This window comes from Magnolia sinica, chromosome 1 (genome assembly GCF_029962835.1).
Source record: "Magnolia sinica isolate HGM2019 chromosome 1, MsV1, whole genome shotgun sequence".
NCBI lineage: Eukaryota > Viridiplantae > Streptophyta > Magnoliopsida > Magnoliales > Magnoliaceae > Magnolia > Magnolia sinica.
In genome coordinates, this window is record NC_080573.1 from 66,246,546 (window position 1) to 66,257,903 (window position 11,358).

Below are 11,358 nucleotides of genomic sequence, written 5' to 3' on the forward strand. Positions count from 1 at the left end.
TGGAGAGTACTTTACTAGATGAGCTATTGAGTTTGTGTGGGATTTTAAACCAATTTTTCTTGAGGTTTCCCTTGATTTAAAAATTGGTTAGGGATTCCTTGCAGAGTAGTAGTTTGTCTATTCCTCCAGTTGAAGTTTGGATGATTTCTCGAACTTGAGTTGTATGTGTTTGAAGTGAGTCCTTTGAAGGGTCTTTAGTAGTTGTTTACGGCATTCGATTACTCATTCAATATTTCTTGAAAAGCAGGTATTGTTGGACAATTTTTTGTCGTATGAACATTATGAGCACAAATACCATAGACAACTTCCTTAGACTTATCCTTCTTAAGTTTCATGGCCTTGAGTTTCCTTATGAAATTGGCCACTTTAGCATTTAGATCGTCTTCCTCTTTTAACAAGTATATTCCGACCCTCTACTTTGATTGGGTATGCTTAGAAGTAGTAATGGGTCTAGGGGAGATGTTATATGACTGTGTGTTTTCAGCAAGTTTATCAAAATAGTCCCACACATCATTGACATCTTTGCTCATGAATTCCCCATTGCACATTGTCTCGACCATTTGGCGCATGGAAGATGTCAGTCCATCGTAGAAGAAACTTGTTATGCGCCATGTTTCAAAACCGTGTTGTGGGCATGAACTGACAAGATCCTTGAACCACTCTCAATATTGGAAGAATGTTTCATCTTCCTTTTAGGCAAAGTTCATGATTGACTTTCTAAGAGTATTCGTTTTATTATATGAGAATAATTTCTTTATGAACTCCCATGTCATGTCGTTCCATCTGCAAATAGATCATGGATATAGTGAATGCAATCACGTATTAGCTTTTTCTTTCAAATAAAAGGGAAAAGGTTTCAGCCTGACCGTGTCCTCAGACACATTAGGAAAATATAAAGTGGCATTATCTCACCAAACTCTTTCATGTGTAAGTTCGGACTTTCATATTCAAGTCCATGGAACTTTAGAATGAGTTGGATCACTCCATGCCCTGGAGATGATGACTAACAACAGGATTCACTAATCCCACAATCTTAAAATAAGAAAAAGAAGATACTCATAACTATTGCAGATCTATTGTACTTTAAGTCATAACAAACCATTAAAAACTGAAAGTATTCCTTAAATATCAAATTAAAATCAAAGAAGTTCAATAACAACAAGAATCAAAATAAGAAAAACATCCCAACAAGTTACAAGCTTCACCTCTTAGCCCTAGCTAAGAGGTTTATCCAATCATAGACATGATTGGATCTAAAATCCACAAAGAAATCATTAAAAACTAGGAAGAAGGGAAGAAGAAACTCTTGGATGATGGCTCCACCCTTTTGCTTTGATCCTCCAAACCCTAGATATCCTAAAAAGGGCCTAAGAAACCCATATTTATAGCCTAGTTCGCATAAGATGAAATGGCCAAGCCTATATGTCCAGGAGGGGGGGGGGGGGGGGGGTGAATAGGAATATACCAAATTTAAAATAAATACAACGGAAATAAAGAAAGAGAGATAGCCAAATAAATATATCAATACACAAATGTGGAATGCAATCTCAAAATATTGATTGTTCTAAGGACAACCATGCACCATAAAAATGGCAGGGCAACCTTACTAGAACAAATAGAGAAACTGAAGCTCAAACTGATAAAGAGATAGCAAGGAATAAATTGCAGAAATATAAATCTAAATTATTACAACATTCCCCACTAAGCTTGAAATAAAAAGATTATAACATTCACATCCACATATACATCTCACAAATGAATAATTAATGATATGAAATATAAATCACGCAACCACAAAACACAAGGGATTATAGTGGTTCGCCTGTGTGTACACCAACTGTTAATAAATAGCCACACAACACTACTCCACTCCTAATATCCTCACACAGGGGATATTAGCATTCACTATTAAAGATAGGTTTTCCAGGTTCACCTAAAACCTTCACAATTGTATCTTTCTTTATGGGCTTACACAATTAAAAAAAAAACCCTCCTCTGAGTTTTCCTCACTCTCCTCAGATAACCGATACAATGAGATTTTTCTGGCAAATCCCAAAAGAGAACCAAATGAAAGTAAATTACATAAACGTAAAATACCTGAATTTCTCCTTCATTGTAGCAGCCCAGAAGAACCAAGTCGGATTAGAGATTTGAATGTCAAAGTTCAATGTCCAATACTCACTTTATAATGGTTCTAGGTTCTAATAGATTTTAAATTAAACCAAATGGGTCGTAGCTCTATTTGATTTTGATTCCAAGAAAACGGAATATGGCAATTCCTATTTTCAAATAAGATTGGAAAATAGGAACAAAATTAAATAAGAAAGGCTAAAGAAAGAGAATATTAAATATGCACACTTAGCTTAAAATGGAGCACAGACTTATCTCTCATGAGGACAAATTAAAGTAGCTTGAATTTTCATGTTTAATTCTGAGATTCGTGCTCTATTTATAGTGAGCAAATCACGTCTTCGACTGGTCTAAAGAACTCTACGACTGGTCATAGAACCAACAAATATTTGAAAATTCGGGCGCGATAAGATCTAACGGTTTCATGACTGGTCGTAAGTCTCCTTTGACTGGTCATAGGTTGCTCACGACTAGTCGAAGATAGTCAAATTTCAATACTGTACATTGAGTCGTAGGTCTACGATTGGTCGAAGCAATAGTCGATACTGTTTATACGACTAGTCGAACAGACCCTAAGACTAGTCAAAGCCTAACAGAAAATTTTTGAATTTTGCAACAAACTTATGACTGATCTAGAAAATTCTTAGATAGGTCGAAGCAGTGCTAGGACTAGTCAAACAAGGTCCAGGACTAGACTTAGAATAACCTAAACTCACTTATATAAAACATATGAATTATGTATCCAGAATGGCTTACTCTAAAGGTCAGCCTAAGGTCATTCATACCTCAATAGTGAAGTAAGGACATTGAAAATAGGAGATGAGAGACCTTTGAAAGTAGTGAAGCTTGAAGTCTTGATGCAGTTCAAACTTGAAAGCTTCTTGAGATCTTGACTTGTGAACAGTGCTTGTCAATCAAAGCTGATCTTGAGTAGAGCTTTGTTATTCACATACGCAAGCTTCATAACAGTGTCTTTAGCACTACAAATTTGACAACAAAAAGGGGCTATCAACTATAACACTTACAATCTCCCCCTTTGTCAAATTAGTGACAAAACACACTTCTAAGATATGTTACATAACGCAGAATATCTGATTAAAGAATCATACACCAGTTGTTATCAATTGGCATACTAACATGATCCTGCAAACCTATAGCATGATCTTACAAACCTGTAAATCAATATTCAACATAACATATAGTCCACCTCTCTGCACATACTCCCCCTGAGTAACATACATCAAACTCCCCTAAACGTAATGTAATGCTACTCCCTCCTCATAACATAATCATTAAACACATACATTTTCATATCCATTCTCCCCCCTTTTGTCACAAGAGGACAAAGGAAGCACAGAACAGATGACTGAGGAGACAGAAGTAAAGAGATATATGAGAGGTAACAAGACAAGATATGAGTAACTAGCATAAACAACCCACATAATTCATAAACTGAGCTAAGTCAAAGATAGCTACAATCTCAAAACCAGTTAAGCTAGTGCAAGAGTAATAAAGTTATAACATACTAGCAAACTTAAAAGAACTAATCTGAACCAGATGAAGGAGAAGGGATGGAAGGATCAAGTTGATGCATGCCCTTGTTCAAGCGCCTAAGATATTTGTGCATATACTTGAATTGTAAATCATGGGCAACAAACATGTTTTCCATCTTAACATTCATATTCTCAACCTTATCTTCCAATGCACGCAGACGTGCATTAAACTCAGAAGGCTCATGTTCTAGATCAGTTGTAGAGTCAGATTCAAGTTCGTAAAAAATATCATCCATGTTGATATCATCAGGAGGAAGATCACTAGTTTCTTCCTCATGTTCAGCTTCAGCATTGCCAACACTAGCACCTTGATCAGGAAGGAAATCAAGCTTCATATTATTGATATTGGAATTGTTAAATATCAGATGATGGATAGGGGCCTCTCCAACCGGTATATCGACTAACATATGCGTAGCCAACACAATCATCAAATAACCAAAAGGAATGTCACTGTGACTTGGATGGAGTCGAAACTAAATAATGGGGTGCCAAATCAAGGATGGTAGACAAATATGAGCACCGCTGGCAACAGCATGAAGGACACGAACCATGAAGGAAGTCAATTCAGATTTATTACCCGATCGAGGATACAAGTTAGACATAAAGATTTTGTGAAGAACTCTGTATTTGGGTAACAGATACTTTGAGGGAAATGCATTCCATTTATGTGTCCATTAAACATCCAAATTGCATAAATCTTTAGTGGGCATACGTTTTTCAGATACTGAGGGTTTTTCAGATAACGTATGGATAAGAATGCCATCATCATTTATAGGAATTTCTATAAGAGCTGAAATCAAATGACGATCAATGTCAAATGGTCCTTCTCTTGTGGCTATCTTAAAAGACAATTTTTTCAATGAAAAATCACATATGCATGAGAACATGGAATGAGCAATGGACCGATATACTGGCCCACCCCAATGTAATAAGTTATCCCAACCTGCAGCTTGAAACATAGGAAGGATATCAAAAGGAGCAACATGATTAGTATTAACAGGATGTTAAACAATAACGTTATGCAATCTGATGTCCCGAACATAAGATGGATCATCCTCAGGAGCTCGAAGATGATGCTTAGTAATAGGGGCCGATCTGGAGGAAGAAGATGGACCACGGGATGTTGTCTTTCTCCTATAGATGTCATTTGCAACAAGGATTTCAAGGAAATAGAGAGTTGTAAAGGATTGAGAAGTGGGTTTTCTCAAATCAGATTTTACCTAAGAAAAACCCCAAATCTCAAAGAAATTTAAAATAGATAACTTCAAGAGAAAATTAGAAGAAATCTAGACTCAAATCTACAAGAAAAATGCAAATGGAGCACTAACCTTGAAGATTTTGAAGGAAGGGTTCAACTAGTCATGCGTCGGCCCATTGGAGAGTGAAGAGGAAATGAAGAAGATGAAGTATTTCTCCCAATTTGAAGTGATTCATGCGATTCACGACTGGTCGTGTATACTCACAATTGGTCAAGTACCGGCCAAAAAAAATCCGATTTCCAGCAATATATACAAAATTTGAAATCTAATCAAGCAAATATATACAATATGATACAAATAGGCATAAATACTCATTTTAAAATGCACATGCCAAGATCAAATTTCATTTTGTTAAACCTTCTTTTGTCTAATGGTTTAGTGGAAATGTCAGCACATTGATTCTCGGTAGGGATATATTCCAAAGATATAACCTTTTCTTCTACTAATTCTCAAATATAATGAAATCTAATGTCAATGTGCTTAGTACGAGAATGTTGAATTGGATTTTTTGAAATATTTATGGCACTGGAATTATCATAATATAATAACATAGAATCCTGTTTAATTCCATAATCACTTAGCATACGTTTCATCAAAACAAGTTGTGTACACGCATTACCAGCTGCGATATATTCAGCTTCAGCTGTTGAAAGTGATATAGAACTTTATTTCTTACTAAACGAAGAAACTAAACAATTTCCAATATAAAAGTAACCACCACTAGTTGATTTTCTATCATTAAGATTACCAGCCCAGTCAGCATCCAAGTACCCAGCTAATTGAACACTAGTCTCATGTGGATACTAGAGACCGAGATTAACAATACTTGCGACATATCGTATAATCCACTTGACAGCAGTCAAGTGTGACTGTTTAGGATCAAACTAATATCTAGCATAAATACCAACACTTAGAGTAATATCGGGTCTACTAGCAGTTAAATACAGTAAACTACCAATCATACTCCGATATAATTTCGGATCCACGTTTTTACCTTTAGAATCTTTTGAGAGTTTCAAAGTTGTACTCATAGGAGTATCAAAGTTGTTACCATTCTCAAATCCAAATCTCTTAATCAAATTCAGAGTATATTTAGATTGAGAAATAAACATTCCATCAGGTTTTTGCTTAACTTGCAACCCAAGGAAATAATTCAATTCCCCAACCATGCTATTTCAAACTGAGATTTCATCAAATCTACAAACTCAATAGACATGTCAGTATAGGTAGATCTATAAATGATATCATCAACATAAATCTGTACTATTAAAATATGATCATTATGCTTTTTAATAAACAGAGTCTTATCAACACATCTCATTTGAAAATCATGGCTTAATAGAAACTTTGTTAGTTTCTCGTACCATGCCCTAGGAGCTTGTTTTAAACCGTAAAGTGCCTTTTTAAGGCGAGACACATGATCAGCATTTTTGGGGTCTTCAAAACCCATCGGTTGTTCAACATAGACTTCCTCATGCAGATCGCCATTTAAAAATGCACTTTTCACATCCATTTGGTAAATCTTAAAATTTCTAAAACACGCAATGGATATAAAGAGTCTAATTAATTCAAGACGTGCTACTGGTGCAAAGGTTTCATCAAAATCAATACCTTCAATTTGAGTGTAACCTTGTACCACTAGCCTAGCCTTGTTTCTAATTATATTGCCAAGCTCGTTAGACTTATTTTTGAAAATCCAATTGGTTCCAATGATGTGTTTATCTTTAGGTCTAGGTGCGAGATACAAAACATCATTTCTCAAAAATTAGTTAAGTTCTTCTTGCATCGCAACAATCTAGTTTTCATCAGTAAGAGCTTCTTTGACGTTAGATGGTTCTATCTAGGATGTAAAACATATGTAATTACACATATCCTCAAGTTGTCTACGAGTGCGAACACCAGTGAGAGGGTTTCCAAGAATCTGTATGGTTGGATGATCTTTAGCAGTCCTCAGTTTAGAATCAGTCTGATTAGATGGAGTATCAGATTTATCAATTACTAGAACTTCATCATTATCTGAACTTGAGACCGGTGTGTTTAATTGATCATCAATGACTACATAGATAGACTCTTAAATTACATCGGTCCTTTTGTTCAAAACCCTATAAGCTCGACTGTTTAAAGAGTATCCTAAAAAGATCCCTTCATCACTCTTCGTATCAAACTTTCCCAGATTTTTACGATCACGTACAATGAGCACTTGCTGCCAAAAACTCGAAAGTATTTGACAGTAGGCTTTTTGTTGAACCACATTTCGTAAGCCGTTTTATTATTACCTTTACTAATGTAAACTCGGTTAATGATATAACAAGTTGTATTGACTGCTTCAGCCTAAAGATTCTTAGAGAGCTGCATACCATTCAACATGACATTAGCCATTTCTTGAAGCACTCTATTTTTTCTTTCAACTATACCATTTTGTTAAGGATTTTTGGGTGCTGAGAATTCATGTAATATTCCCTAGTCAATACAGAACTTCTCAAAACCGCTATTCTCAAATTCAGATCCATGATCACTACGAATCTTACTGACTTGAGAACCTTTTTCAGTTTGAATCCTTTTGAGAACCTTTTTCACTTCTTCAAGGGTTTCTGATTTGTTCCTTAAGAAGATAACCCATGTATATCTGGTAAAGTCATCTACTATTACCAAGATATATCTTTTGCCACCTCGACTTTCCATCCTGGTAGGTCCTACAAGATCCATATGGAGAAGCTCGAGTGGTCTTGATGTGGTATTAGAATTCACCTTTTTGTGTGAGTTCCTCGTTTGTTTCCCAATCTGGCATTCACCACATATTTTATCTATTTTTTTTAGTTTGGGTAGACCTCTTATAAGTTCCCATTTGCTCAATCTATATAGATTTTGGTAGTGTATATGTCTAAGACGTTTGTGCCACAAATCAGTCTCATCTGTATGGACCATGTAACATGATTAATTAGATGAGCTGGATTCATTAACAATATAGCAGTTTTTAGATGTTCTACGTCTAGTTAGTATTACTGAACCCTTGTTGTTTAGAATCTCACAGCTTTGATTAGAAAACCGTACACTATGATTATTATCATAGATTTTAGATATGCTTAGAAGATTATGTTTCAGACCTTTAACATAGAAAATATTTTTAAACAAAGGAAGGTTATAGAGTTGAATCGTACCTTGGCTCATAATCTTGCAATTGCTTCCATTGCCAAAGTAACTGACCCATCAGTCATATCATTAAAATCGGTGAATAAAGCCTTGTCGTCTGTCATATGCCTAGAGCATCCACTATCTACCACTTTGAATGGCTTGTAGCTTTGAAAACGGTGTGAGCAACCAAGCAGGCAACCTTAGGAACCCATTTCAGAACTATTTTGAGTTTGGAAATATAGTTGGCCTTCTTCTATCTGTTATTATAAGAATGACCTACTGAGTTAGATTTTAAGAGCTCCTTGAGTAAATCAACTATCTTTTCAGCTAGTAGGTTTCTGTTCTGATTTTTGAAGTTGACATAACTGCTTTTTAGTTTTTGAAAAGCTTTTGTATTTTTAGAAAAACCTTGACTAGTATTTTTCCCTCTTGAGTTAGAGGACTCTCCTTTCACAAACTTAGGAGGAGTATACTTTTGTTTAGGAGGAACATGTTTATCATAGCCCAACCCAGATTTGTTGCCACATTTTCTAGATCTGGATAAAAGTTTTTCTAACTTTGGATCTCCGTTGACATACCTCCATGTATCCTTTAAACTCAAAAAAGAAGGTACCTCATTTTTAAGTTTCTCATTTTCAGATTTCAGATTTTCAATCAGGGAGGTTTTGAATTCTAAATCGCATTTTGATTTTTCATAACAATATGAAATTTGGGATTTTTCTAAAATAAGAGATTCAAAACATTCTTTGAGTTTAAAAACTTTTCTTTTTAAAGTTTAAGTTTGACAGCAATTTTACAACTTTCCTTGTATAAGGCATTGTAAGCGTCTTGAAGATCAACTTCATTTTCATAATCACTATTCAAATTTTCTTCGCTAGTTGAATCATCATAATCTGAAAAAGTGAATTTGGCAAGAGTCATAAGGGCTTTAACTTCATGGCCCGACTCGGTTTTAGAATCTTCTGATTCAAAAGAAGCTTTAGAATCAGACGATTCATCCCAAGTAGCTAACATACCCTTCTTTTTGGGTTTGTCCTTTTTAGGACATTTGTTTGCTAAATGCCCATATTCTTGGTAGTTATAACATTGACTATCTTTCAAAGACTTCCAAGTTTTAGATTTAGGTTTTGATCTTTTCTTATCATTTGATTTTTGAAAATCAACCCTCTTTTTACTCTTGAAAATCTTGTAAAACTTTCTCGCCAAAAGAGCCATATCATCTTCAGAATCAAAGTTAGAAGATTTAAGAGTGATAGATTTACTTTTAGGAGCTTTAAAATTTAACTCATAGGTTTGTAAAGAACCAACTAGTTCTTCTACCCTCATATTATCCGTATCACGAAGTTCTTGGATCGCAGTTATCTTAGAGTTGAACCGTTTAGGAAGTGAGCGCAGTATCTTTGCACACACTTTACTTTCTGGGATTTTATCGCCAAGACCCCACATTGAGTTTATAATGTCATTTAATATAGTATAAAAGTCCATAAACATTTCATTTTCCTCCATATGAATTTCTTCAAATTTGGTTGTGAGGAGTTGGACTTTAGATTTTTTGACAATTGTAGTACCCTTTTGTGTCATTTCTAATATACCCCAGGCTTGCTTTGTAGTATCACATGATATGATTGTAAGTGCTATAGTTTATATCCCTGTCTGTTGTCAAATTTGTGGTGCCAAAATCACTGTTATATATAACTTGCATAAGTGAAGCTCTCTTAAGGATTAACATTCATAAACAAGCTAAAGCTCACAACAAGCAAAGCTCACAAGTACAAGGATCAATCTTGAATGCAAGAACTGCTTACAAGACAAGACTCAAGCTGCAAGACTTCAAGAAGAGTACAAGGCAGTTTGTAAAGAACTCAAGACACTTTCAAGATTGAGCTACATCAAGATTTCAACTACATCAAGACTTCAAGGCTCATACTTCAAGGTCACTAGTTCCTAATGTTTCAATGTCCTTACTTCATGGTTGAGGTTTAACTAACCTTAGAAGTAGGTCATTTTGGATACATAAATCGAATATTTATTTTGCATGAGTTTGGTCTGTCCTTCAACTAGTCCTAGGCCTTCTTCGACTAGTCCTAGAGTTGCTTCGACTAGTCTAAGAAATTCCTCGATCAGTCGTGAGTTTGTTACAGATTTCGGATAAAATCTGTTAGGCTTCGACTAGTCCAGGAATCTGTTCGACCAGTCGAAGGAACAGTGTCAACTGCATCTTCGACCAGTCAAAAATCTTCAACTCAAAATCCAGCGATGTTTTTCAGGTTCTTTGACCAGTCGAAGGAGATCTTTGACCAGTCGAAGGTGACCGACGACCAGTCGAAGGAAACCTTCGACCAGTCGTAGAACGGTTAAAACTTATCCCGCCGGATCTTTTAAATATCTGTTATTACTTCGACTAGTCGAAGAGCTCCTTAGACCAGTCGAAGACGCGATCTGCTCACCTATAAATAGTGCACGAATCTCAGAAGAAATCATCAAATTAATTAATCCATTCAAGCCAATCTTCGTCGAACTTCTGAGAGATAATTCTGTGCTCCATCTAAGCTAAGTGTGCTTATTTAATATTCTCTTTCCTTAGCTTTATTTAATTGATTTTGTTTATGCTATTCCAATCTAATTTGATAAGAGGAATTGTTATTCCCTTTCTTTGGAATCAAAATCAATTAAGGCAAGCCCTATTTGGTTTAATTTAAAATCTATTAGAATTAGAACCATTGTAATTGAGTACTGGACATTGAACTTGGACATTCAATCATCTACTCTGATTTGGTTATACCGGCTGTTACAACGAAGGAGATAATTAGGTATTTTACATTTAATTGTAAATTCCTTTCTGTTTTGGTTTCTTTCAAGATTTGCCAGAAAAATCTTGTTGTATTGGTTATCTGAGGCGAGCCAGGAAAACTCAGAAGTGGGATTTTTTAATTGTGTAAGCCCACAGACAAAGACACAATTGTAAAGGTTTTGGGTAAACCTGGGAAAACCTATTTTGTTAGTGAACGCTAATATCCCCTGTGTGAGAATATTAGGAGTGGAGTAGCATTCTGTGTGATTGTTGTTTAACAGTTGGTGAACACACAGGCGAACCACTATAGTCCCTTGTGTTGTGGTTGAATGATTTATTCTTCTGATCTTTAATTATTCTTTTGTGGGATGTATGTATGGTGGTGATTGTTGTAATCATTTAATTCAAGCATTGTGAGAATTTTGTAATAGTTTAGAATTTATTTTCTGCTATTCCTTTATCAGCTTGTTATTCAATTTCCTTTAAAAGTTGT

The 11,358-nt window shown here is 35.3% G+C and overlaps 1 non-coding gene across 1 annotated transcript; it reads left to right on the plus strand.

The window, feature by feature from the left end:
- Positions 1 to 618: 618 nt before the first annotated feature.
- On the plus strand, positions 619 to 725 carry LOC131223215 (small nucleolar RNA R71). Its single transcript, XR_009160343.1, has one exon. It is a non-coding gene; the product is annotated as a small nucleolar RNA R71 (small nucleolar RNA).
- Positions 726 to 11,358: the final 10,633 nt, after the last annotated feature.